The sequence below is a fragment of the Onthophagus taurus genome, chromosome 1, assembly GCF_036711975.1.
Source record: "Onthophagus taurus isolate NC chromosome 1, IU_Otau_3.0, whole genome shotgun sequence".
Lineage (NCBI taxonomy): Eukaryota > Metazoa > Arthropoda > Insecta > Coleoptera > Scarabaeidae > Onthophagus > Onthophagus taurus.
Genome location: NC_091966.1, coordinates 28,296,049 through 28,306,889, shown reverse-complemented (window position 1 = coordinate 28,306,889; position 10,841 = coordinate 28,296,049). Strand labels below are relative to the sequence as shown.

Below are 10,841 nucleotides of genomic sequence, written 5' to 3'. Positions count from 1 at the left end.
TAAAATATTAAATTGTTTTTGCGTTATTTATTTACCGCAATTTGTTTCATCTAATTATCCGTTTTTCTGTTTTCTTTTTAAATTTATCGGAATGATCCAGATATCAAAAATAACATTATTTAGGTTAGTTAGCTTAATTTATCTCATGATGTAACATATCCAATCTATTATGTAAGTAATTAAAATATAGATGACCTAATAAACGTCTTGAAATATCAGCCTGACATATCGTAACATTTTTAATACCTGTTAAACATATTAAGATAATAAAAAGTTTTGAGGAGTCAAATAACAAAATACACTTCGATTTTTATTGGTCATTTGTTATCAACATATAATTTGTAATAAACATTGTTCATAGTTCATAGTTTTTATTATTATATTTTCGAAATTGCTTAAATATACCAAAGCTCATCGCGGAAACTAAACCAATATTGAAATGTACAAAACGAGATAAATCATGGGAAAAGCCACTAGAGGATTTACCACTTGTTGGACAATTAAATCGGCTTGCATACATCCACAATAGAGCAGCAGTGAGAGAAAAGAAGACAAATCCGTCGTTAAGTGCAATTCAAATAGCAAACAAAATGTCACAATCATTATATAAGCAAACCGATAAGTTTAGTACCATAAAAAGAGCGATACATAAAAATATACCAAAATTAAGCGTTCAATAAGAAGTGTTTTCTGTTTATAGACATCAGGTGTCGTAATCTGGTGTTTATTAACTCGACAGTGAACCAGAGAGATTATTTAATAATTTTAAAGGGCAATATTACCACAAGTGATGTCAAATTAGATCTATCAGAAAAGTGAATAATTCAACAGGATAACGATACAAACATGCTGCCAAAATTGTAACGGCATTAAACATTTATTGAATGAGTTTTGAAGACTGCAGTTAAACTTATTTATTTTCATTCATTTCTTTGATATAAGCACAACAACTCTTTACTTAACTATAGTTGACTCTAGACTACCTTAATGGGATCCAACTAATAAATAGGAGAACAAAATGAGACAAAAAAGCAAAAAAGATGATTTTGGAGAGTATGGGGAAAACAGAAAGGGATATCGTATTTATGATCCTGATAGTGACATTGTTACTCTGAGTAGAGACGTAAACATCGTAAAAAAATTCAAGCAGAAAATAGACTTGGTTATTCAAAATACTGAACCAAGGAGAGAAGAAGGAAGTTTTGAAAGTACAGATTCAGTGGGGAATACAAACGATAATGATGGAATTATAGATGATTCAAGGTGTTCTGATGACGAAGATAAAGAGCTAGAGAATGAAAGTGACTACGTTCCTGAGGCAATAGATGATGTGACAGCAGGGGAATTACTACGATCTCAAAGAGTACCAAAACCAAAGGTTCTTGATGATTATGTAACATATTACTATAAAAGGGAAGAAACTGATTTTGATGAAAATCCGATTTCTGTGAGTGAAGCCTTGAATGGTCCAAAAAAATGGAAGGAGGTTATGCTGGATGAAATGGATTCTTTCAAAGAAAATCAGGCTTGGGAATTGACTGAGGTGCCAGAGAAGAATACTATTGTGGATTATAAATGGGTGTTTAAGAAAAACCGTGATAGTGCGGGTAAGTTATATTATCGTGCGCGACTAGTGGGTTTTCACAAAAGTTTGGTATTGATTATGAAGAAACTTTTGTAGCGATTCTGAGACATTCTACTTGACGGCATTATCAACAAATTTGGATATGAATCTTACAATTTAGATATAAAACAGCTTTCTTCAATGGTGAGCTACAAGAAAGTGTATATATGAGACAAACTGATGGTTTTATAGTGGATGATAAAAAGGTTTGTAAACTTAGAAAGGCTGTTTACGGTCTTAAGCAATCTTCTAAAGCTTCAACAAAAAAAGATTGATGTTCTAATTAAGAGAGGTTACAAAAGATCAAAGTATAAACCTTGTTTATATATTAAACTTGATAATAACTGGTTAACTACACTAGCCTACAAAAAAAATTCATAAAATGTACATTTGACGCACTATATTTTTCTTATGTAGTTTGGTTTCCTAAACCAAAAAATCACATTTAAAATATTTTCTACTGGACACGTTTTGGAACTATGATTTTTTTTTAGGGGTAAGTTGACTATTTGTAGCATATCTCGAGTATCTATATCAGTGATGGGCGCTGGGTAAATACCTGACGGGTAGGTATTTATAAAATGGATATTTATCCGGGTATTTACCCCGGCCCAGGGTAAATACCCAAACAGTACGTATAAAAGTGATACAAGTAAAAATACATCAGATTCCGAAAAAATTAAGAGGAAGATGATGAAATGGACGTTTATCATCAGACGAATCTGTCGTAATTTAGATTAGATCAAGTTATTATGATTATTATCATCCAGCTATTGTTGGACATAGGCCTTCCCTATGTTCCATTCGATTCTATTCTGTGCTGTCTGAATTCAATTGTTGAGCTTTGCCACAATGTTGACCACATCATTTGCGCCAGTTCTTCTTCATAGGTCTTCATTTCGGTCTTTGCGTTACTTTGAACCTCCTGGCAGTGGCTACCGTTGATGTTAATGTTTCGGAGCCGTATGTCATAAGGGGAAACACGAATTGATTGAAAGCCTTTCTTTTCAAATATATAGGAATATCGCTCTTGAAGATGTCTCTAAGTTTCCCGTAGGCTGTTTAGTTCGCTTGTTTGATTATTTCTCGATACACGAACCTCATGGCCAAGATACACATAGCTGTTATCCCTCTCAATCTCATTATCCCCAATGTTGATGTTAGACTTGGAAACAAGATTTGTCATAAATTTTGATTTCTTTACGTTAATATTTAGCCCGACTCTTGCACACACCTCCTTCAAATCGTTCACCATTAGTTTCATCTCTCCAAGGCTATCCAAAATAAGAACTATATCGTCGGCGTAGCGTAAATTACTTAGGTATTTGCCATCAATGTTTATGCTTTTTTGGATCCAATCTGGTTGTTAAAATGCAGGACTATGATCAACTGTGTGTAAACTTGTTTTACTCACAATCAGTACTTTTCTACTTCCACTCTCTTCAGTAGTTTTATGCAATTTTACCGTCATTGTAGAATTCTTGTAGATGTTATAAACAAGTTTGGTGTATCGATAATCGACTCTGCATTCTTGAAATGCTTGCAAAACTGCCAACAACTGAATTTAAATTAAATTTTATAAGTACCTCTAAATACCCATCTTGGGTAAATACCCCCGGGTATATATCCAGGAAATTTACCTTTGAAAATAAATACCCGGGTATTTAACAATACTGATCTACATTAATCACGATCTGGTCGACTCTTTAATTTGATGAATAGCACATCAAATTAAAGAGTAGCCAATAAATGTTATTAATACTTCTTTCCAATCGGTTCGGTAGTTTTAAAACAATGGTCCATAATATGTAAAAAACAGATTTTTTTAGACAAAATGTGAACCAAAAATTCTTTCAATATCCGTGGAGAGTCGCAGAAAAATTCTTATTTACCTTCTACGTAAAGTTTGCTCTTTTAAGAAGACAACAAAGTACGCAGGATGAGAATCTATGGAGAAATTACCCTCTTCTAATGAGAGAGCACAGCTTTTTCCTGTACATGAAATTCCGCGCAACTAGACCGTTAGAAATTTTTAGGCTTCATGTTTCGTACGTTTCTGAGATTTTACATGTAGGAACTATTCATCCCACACTTGCGATTTAAAATAATTTCAAGATGGCTGCCACATCCAGTGTACCGGAAGTAGCCTACAACTTCGTTATTTTAAACGGAATGCTACAATTTTTATTGGATATTTGAATTGAAAAACTTCTGGTTAATCAAAAATTACTATCTAAAATTCACTCGCAAAAAGAGAACCGCAAAAATTCCGTCTTTTTTTTAGATACAGTTTGTACTTTTACAATAGGAAGACAGTATTTACTACCAAAGCCTATAGAGAAATATCGAAATTATGATCATTTGTGAGTCAAAGCGGCAACATCCAGCATTTCCTATTTCTGTAATTTTTCTCAAAAAGCACGAAATACAGTGACTCATTCAGTTTATTTTGATTGTAACATTTAGGTATTAATAAAAAAGTATACACAAGCCTTAGAAATAACTTTGCCCCCCGCTTTGCCTTCTGTTTCTTTGAGAATCCGTCTTTCTTATGAGGAACCAGATATATAGTCTCCCATCATTATTTCATCCCAAATTCCCTGATAACGCCGCTCAATATTCTTCATTTGTTGTTGGAACCTTTCGCCATGTTCGTCACTTACGTCACCATGATTCTCCGGGAAGAAATTTAAGTATGAATAGCTCCCACACGTAAAATCTCACAAACGTACGAAATATGAAACCTACAAATTTCTAACGGTCTAGTTGCGCGGAATTTCATGTACAGGAAAAAGCTGTGCTCTCACATATAGAAGATCATAATTTTTGGTAATTTCTCCATAGATTCTCATCCTGCGTACCTTGTTGTTTTCTTAAAAGAGAAAATTTTACGTAGAAGGTAAAAAAGAATTTTTCTGCGGCTCTCCACGGATATTGAATGAATTTTTGGTTCACATTTTGTCTAAAAAAATCCGTTTTTTAGATATTATGGACCATTGTTTTAAAACTACCGAACCGATTGGAAAAAGTATTAATACCATTTATTGGCTATACAATACTCTTTAATTTGATGAATAGCACGACCAGATCGGTCATATCTAACTCGAGATATGTTGCAAATAGTAATCATAGCTAAATCAATAAAAAAATCAAATAAAAAAAATTAAAAAAAAATCATAGCTCCAAAACGTATCCATGGAAAAAATTTTAAATGTAATTTTTGGGTTTAGGGAACCAAACTACATAGGAAAAATACAGTGGCGTCAAATGTACATTTTATGATTTTTTTTTGTAGACTAGTGCTATTATTGCTTTGTATGTTGATGATTCTTTTGTACTTTCTAATAATATAAATGAAACAGAAGAATTAAAATTAGAGTGATTAAAGTGATTAATTTTTACTACTATTATTATATTGCATTGTGTAAGTTATTTGAGTAAATTTAATAGGGACTTGTTATAATAATATACATTGGAAGGCTGCAAAACAAATTTTAAAGTACCTAAAAGAAACTAAAAGAATTAAATTAAAATATGAAAAAGGGTACTCTGAATTGGTAGGTTTTGTTGATGCAGATTGGGCATCAAATATAACAGACAGAAAGTCATATACAGGGTTTATTTTTAACCTTGCAAATGGAACTGTTTCATGGCAAAGTAGAAAATAAAAAACAGTTGCTTTGAGTAGTACTGAAGCTGAGTACATGGCTATTTCAGATGGGACAAAAGAATCAATATATCTTAGAAATTTGTACAATGAGATAGCAGATAAAGATTTGAAGCAACATTGTGGTACAAAATTAATAATGATAATCAGAGTGCAAAAAAGATGTGTGTAAATTCTATATATCATGATAGGACAAGACATTACTCGTTATTATTTTGTGAGCGACAAAATTAATGATGGCATTGTCAAATTATGTTATCTACCTAATTATAAATTATTTATATTAAAGTGATTATAATAGTTTTTAGTGGTGACATCTCTCGTTTAGACTAAAATGTAGTGATGAAATGTGTCGTGTCATGAAAATGCAAATAAACGTAGTCGTCGGTTAAAAAGTTTGTCTTTAATCATTTCTAACCTATCAGAGATGTATCAGATCATAAAAATTAAAAACTAAGTAAAATAACAATAAAAATACCGTGGGAATTGGTACTATCTTTGATAAAGCTGGTTGGAATGCAACTGGAACGTTTTGGGGACGCATAGAAACCATGATTTGAGCGCAATTCCGGATGCGATAAGGATATGTTTAATGAAGAAATGGATCATAATTTAATATATGTGGTCTATTTAGGAATTATGAACACTGCCACCGATAAAAAAATTTAAAACTCGTATTGTTCATGATTCATGTATATCATTAACTTTATTTTATGATAATGTTAATATATTTAATTCTAATTTAAATATAACACTCACTTTGTTTATAAAACCTAAAACCTATTTATAATAAATTTGTAACTTATTTTGATATTAAAGGATGAATGAAATGCAAAGACAAAAACCGTTTTATTCATTTATTCCAAGGGAATAACTAGAAATTGAATTAATTATGATTAATATTCATAGCTATAAATTACTTATAAGCAGCGTAAGAATCAACCCCCTCAGCCCTTTGAACGATTTCATGGAGGTTGCTGTTGTTGATTTCAGCAATATCTGTTATTAATATGAGCGGCTGTAAATCGAAAAGACTGATGTATTATTATTAGTAATTACAATTCGGTAAGAATATAAAGATCGTTACAATATTACTTACATTTTCCTCAATCGATGTGCATAGTACATAAATTAACGGTAAAATTTTACTTGGAAGCGGTTCTTTTTCTTTTTTAAAAACTAACTTATAATGCATTTCTGCTTTATATATATTAGTTTAAGTTTTTCTCAGGGCCTGACGGCTCTACAACAAAACCAACAACAGTAATCTAAATTACAAAATCAAACAAAACTTACAGTCTTATATAAGTCAACGAAAAAACAAAAGAGAAATCCCGTCCACATCAGAAAATATCTCATCTATTTCGTAGGAAAACAAACTTAAATATGTCGCATAGGTTATTAATTAATAATAATAAGCGTAACCTACTAGCTGTTAAATAGCGGACAAACTAAATGATTTATTAAGAACAAGTAATTATATGCCGGAAAAATTATGGGGAGTGGGGAAATGTGCAATAGAAGTTTCTAGAAGGATGATGTAATTCACACGGCTTTAAACAGAAAATAAAAGTTTTAAGATTTCAAGGACTAATTCCATGGAATTTACTCTTGTATTTATAGGATTCATGGTATCACTACAATTGGCAGGAACTCATCACACACTCGCATGATACAAACCTAACTGGTATGCGTTGAAATACATTATTTCAATCATCGATTAAGCCATAATTTCGTTTGTAATCCAATAAGAAATTATGAGAACTACTATAGGTAACTACATATAAATTGATTGATAAATTTACGGTAATAATAATAAATTTCAGAGATGAATTATTAATTGAGGGATATGATGAGGTGTGGATTCGGAACGCTTTTTATTTCATAAAAGAAATAAAGAAAAAACAATAATAATACTAACATAAGAAAAACTAAAATAAATTCAAAAATGTGACCCGTGTCAATCGAATGTTGAACGGGCACGAGATGTTGGCTCAACATCTCGTGCCCGCTCTGATTAACCTTTATATAACTATGAATGACTTTTTTAATGACGAACGGGGGTTTAGGTTATTAGCATATAAAAGAAAAATTAACCATACCATAATAAAAATACACGAATTCCTTCATTTCATGGAGAATATCAACAATTGCTGTAGTTTTTGTTTAAGGAAATCAAATTTTAGTTTATAGAATACCGATCAATTTTTGTTATTATAACTGTTGAGGGTTTTCGGTGTCACCTTTCGGCAATTAAACAAGTTTTTCTTTAACTTTAATTTTATTTGAACCGAAATTTTGTGGCACAATACAGCGGTTAAATAATTTACAATTCGATGATAAGCAATTAATAATTCGACTGTTGACAATTAACAAAAATTAAAACAATTTATTAATTTTTTTGTTCGTACCTAATTCCTTCTTTATATTTTGCAACTTTGTGGTCTGACAATTTGAACAAAGAAAAAGCTTTTATAATGAAATTCTCAGAAATGCATTTCAGGTCCGTATGCATAAACGTAAGCAAAATTTGAAACAAAGGAGAAGTGTAACATGATATTTATTTGTTGCAAAACTTACGAAGTTAGAATAATAGGAAATATTCACATTTTAAAATATTTTTATTCTCAATCAAGTAAACGTTAAATCAATACAAAATGGAATTCAAAAATAAATGGTGGATTACAAGATAACACTTTAAAAATTACTGGTATTATCAATATGAATACTCGATTCATGTATATCACTAACTTTATTTTATGATAGTGTAAATATATTTAGTTCTAATTTAAATATAATACTCACTTTGTTTATGATAGCCTAAAATCTATTCATAATAAATTTGTAAGTTATTTTGATATTAAAGGGTGAATGAAATAAGAAGACAAAAATGTTTTATTCATTTATTAAAAATTGTATTAATTATGTTTAATAATAATGTTTGTAGAAATTACTTATAAGCAGCGTAAAAATCAACCCTTCAAAATCAACCGTAAAATTTCGCTTTGAAGCGGTTCTTTTTCTTTTTTAAAAACTAACTTAAAATGCATGTCTACTATGCACTAAAAATATACTATAAGGTATAATACGTTTACTACGAATAGTGACAGCGAGACGAGAGATTGTATTCAGTACAAAAAATATAATGAATATAATACAATGAATTGTTGCATGTATAATATTTTCTTTATAATACGATTCGTACAATCTATTTCTCTCGGTGTATATGCTAGTTGAAGTTTTTGTCAGGGCCTGCCTGACGGCTCTACAACAAAACCAACAACAGTAATCTAAATTAAAAATTCAAAGAAAACTTACAAACAAACTTATACAGGGTGAGTCAGAAAGAATGGGAAATCCGGAGATACTAGGCACCAAAATATGATGATTTAATCTAACATCTGTTGTACAAATGTCAGTGGTTTTTGAGGCACAGGGTGTTGAAAGTTAAATTCTTATTTCGAATTTCTTGATAATTTTGAAGCTTTTTGTACTATTAACATAAAATTTGGTAGTTTTATGTTGTCGAGCATGAGAAATACAAATTTGCAACTTGTTTTGTTATTGCTCGTAGAGGGCGCTAGATACACACTGCTCGTTTGATAAATCAAATCATAAGTTTTTTGGACGTCGAGCTACGACCAATAAGAGCTACGAATCACAAAGAGCACACAATTTTACATAAAAAGTACTCTCATTTAAATTGTCTAAGTCTATCGGTTTTCGAATTATTTACTTTTAGACGGTTAAATGTATTTTTGCTTCTAAAATTTTTATTTTTTAACATAAGCAAAGTTGGCTTATTTTTCCGCTCACGTTTCGACAATTGCTTGTTAGTTGTCAACATTGATCTAATTTCCATGTGCAATAATCATTTTTACCAACAATAAAATTATTACCAATTTGAAAATGCCACAACATAATGAGTATTCTAATAGTGACTATTTCATTCATATCGTTAACAGCCAATAAGAATTCGCGGTTTTCCGTCAATTGCGAGTATTTCAGCGGTTATTTGGCCGTAACCATGGAGAACGATAATACGAACCTTTGTATTATCGCTGTAATACGAACCTTTGTATTATCGCTTGTTTGACATTTAATTAATTTCGAGACATCCATGCATGTTTCCATAACAATCAATGTAATTTATTAAAAAATAAAAAAATTCTAAAAATATGTATATTTTTTATTCATGAAATAGTCTAGCCATATACAACACGACAATCGAAAATACTCGAATCTCGACGTATTGCCTTAAAAAACACCACTCGACCTTCGGTCTCGTGGTGTTTCAGGCAATACGTCTCCTATTATCGAGTATTTTCGATCGTCTTGTTGTATAATATATGATAAGCGGGATACGATTTGTTGTTTTGCTCAAACTAATTTTAATAGTTTAGCAGCATTTCGAGCTGCTGCTCCACAAAAAAAGAATTAGCTTCAACGCAGAAGAAGAGATCCTGGTTCGAGTTGCAGAAAATCCATTATGCCCACTTTTTACAACTTTTTACTTATATACGTACTTTTTACTTTCAACACCCTGTACCTTGAAAACCACTGACATTTGTATAAGAGATGTTAGGTTAAATCGTCATATTTTGGTGGCTAGTGTCTCCTTTATTCGGATTTCCCATTCTTTCTGACTCACCCTGTATAAGTGAACGAAAAAACAAAACAGAAATCCCGTCCACATCAGAAAATAAAAATCAAGTGCGACCACAGAACAGTAGTAATAGAGTCAAATGGAATGCGAGGAGTGCCAATTGTGCCAACAAAAACCAACAACTGACAAGTATGTGGCATTCTCAAACTAAGCGCTTGCATAAAAGAACAACCGTATTCTATATAACCAATAACACTAAACATTAGCAACGCGCGAAACAACATCTAATCAAAAATTTACCAGTTAAAATTAAACAGTTAATTATTGAAAGTAAATAAAACCATTGTTTATAGAGTATATTCTCTACAAACAAAGATAAAACTTACATTTCTACTCACTCAATTCCATTCAATTAAGTAAAATAATTAGTTCTTTTTTTTTATTGTAATCAAATAAATACATAACTCAAAAATTAAGGAGTAAATATTACTTAGGAGTAAATATTACTTAGATATTACTTATTATAACTGGATGTCAGTTCTGAAGTTGACCGATCATTTCAAGAGCTTATTTCCTCCCAAAAATACACAAACCTGATACACCACTTCGTCCTATAATTTCTTCGGTTAACACAGCAATAAATAGGATTTCTAGAATGTTGTCCGGGATACTTACTATGGCATATGAATTAAACTACAATGTAAAGAACTGAAACTTTTGATTTTGTTGGTAACTGTTATTGACAGTACTTATTTCAGCTTCAATAATATTACGTACAAACAGATTTTTGGTACACCTATGGGTTTACCAATCTCGTCCATACTCGCTCAAATTGACATGGATTACGTTTTGGATGACATTTTGGCTAGATTGGATTTTGAAGTCCCATTTGTGAGGAAGTATGTGGATGACATTATCCTTGGTTTTGCCTGGTGATTCTGTGG

General features: G+C 31.2%; 1 long non-coding RNA gene across 1 annotated transcript; it reads right to left on the bottom strand.

Annotated features, from left to right (window-relative positions):
- Window positions 1-6,134: 6,134 nt before the first annotated feature.
- Window positions 6,135-6,731, bottom strand: LOC111413548 (uncharacterized). The gene is made up of 3 exons (XR_002706182.2): window positions 6,588-6,731; window positions 6,391-6,534; window positions 6,135-6,309 (listed from the first exon to the last, which is right to left on the bottom strand). It is a non-coding gene; the product is annotated as an uncharacterized lncRNA (long non-coding RNA).
- Between the last annotated feature and the right edge of the window lie 4,110 nt (window positions 6,732-10,841).